Below are 514 nucleotides of genomic sequence, written 5' to 3' on the forward strand. Positions count from 1 at the left end.
CACCCCGTGCCATTACAACAATCACCGCGGTGATTTTATACCTGGGCCAGCGCTAGGCCACGACCCCACGCCTCCACCCATGCCTGTGCATGGTTCGGTCCCGCTCTGGACGCACTCCCACACGCGCACGACGCACCGAGCCCACAACAAACCAGTGTGAGCACTCCGCCCGATTCGCCAACGGCATGAACCTGGTTCGGTGCGCCGCATGCACACACGCGCGCACCCTTACACTACACACGCCCGCCCGCCATGGTGATTGCCACGTGCAGCGCGCACACGCGCACTAGTCGCCGTGGCCAGCGTTGCTTATTCATGACAAGCTGGCTGGTCAACTTTGCCGTCTAGCGGTCTTTTTTGTTGAGTACTCGACATCGTCCACCCTGATTCGACATCGACCACGGCGTCCCACGCACGGCTACACCATCCTACGCTCTCGGCTACCTCGACAAACGGCACAAAGGGCTACCGCCTTGTTTGAGCAAACTCGTTGGTTTTCACTCTAGGCACGACT

This window comes from Triticum dicoccoides, chromosome 5A, assembly GCF_002162155.2.
Source record: "Triticum dicoccoides isolate Atlit2015 ecotype Zavitan chromosome 5A, WEW_v2.0, whole genome shotgun sequence".
Taxonomy (NCBI): Eukaryota; Viridiplantae; Streptophyta; class Magnoliopsida; order Poales; family Poaceae; genus Triticum; species Triticum dicoccoides.